We start from the raw sequence: 765 nt of genomic DNA, 5'->3' as shown, positions 1-765 counted from the left end.
ACCACGACGGCGACGACACCTGCCGCTCCCGCAACGACGACCACTGCCGCTCCGACCACGACCAGTGCCTCGTCAACTACTGCGCCCTAGACGAGTGACACGTCTGACTCTCACCATTCACCCCCTCACTGTCGTGTGTGATAATAAACCAAAGCATTACTAAATTTGTCTAATTCCTTTTTTTCCTAACTTGTAAATAGATTTGTTTGACTTGAATTTATATCTACATTCATTAGTTTTGGGAACTAGTAACATGAAAGTATCCTGATCTGCTCTTTGATCCACTTGACAACCGTTGGCTTCATTTGTTACTAAAATTCAACTTGATGGATTGCAGCACAGATCACCAGATAGCCGTGAAGATAACTAATCAGACATAATGTGACAGAATTCCATGTAATGTGATCTGTTGCTCTGACCCATATTTCAGGACGTCTATCAGTAGAAAACTGCATCAACGGGATTCTCTTATTGTAAGGTAGAAAATGTCAATGGGATTTTAAAGCGAACTTGAACAACATAAAACCAACTACATAAGTCTGATATTCAGTATCTTTTTGATGGTGAAGCATTTTCAAACCTTCCTGTCCAATAAGAGCGCTCCAAACTAATCTCTGCCTAAAAGAATAGAAACGGTTCCCTCGACATCAGGGGCTGCTCTTCTGTTTAAAGTGGATAAACTGTTAAACTGCATTGAAATACAACTGTGTGCTTCAGACACGTACCTGAACGTCCGTGAATAATGGTAGAGTAAGGGCCCGATCA

The 765-nt window shown here is 41.7% G+C and overlaps 1 protein-coding gene across 1 annotated transcript in view; it reads right to left on the bottom strand.

Moving 5' to 3' along the window:
- Window positions 1–765, bottom strand: part of LOC118332344 (deoxyribonuclease-2-alpha-like) — a 7410-nt gene that overhangs the window by 303 nt on the left and 6342 nt on the right.

This window comes from Morone saxatilis, unplaced genomic scaffold (assembly GCF_004916995.1).
Source record: "Morone saxatilis isolate NCDOM2014 unplaced genomic scaffold, NCSU_SB_2.0 Contig21, whole genome shotgun sequence".
NCBI lineage: Eukaryota > Metazoa > Chordata > Actinopteri > Moronidae > Morone > Morone saxatilis.
Note: the sequence above shows the minus strand (reverse complement) of the source record. Positions and strands in the feature narration are given on the sequence as shown.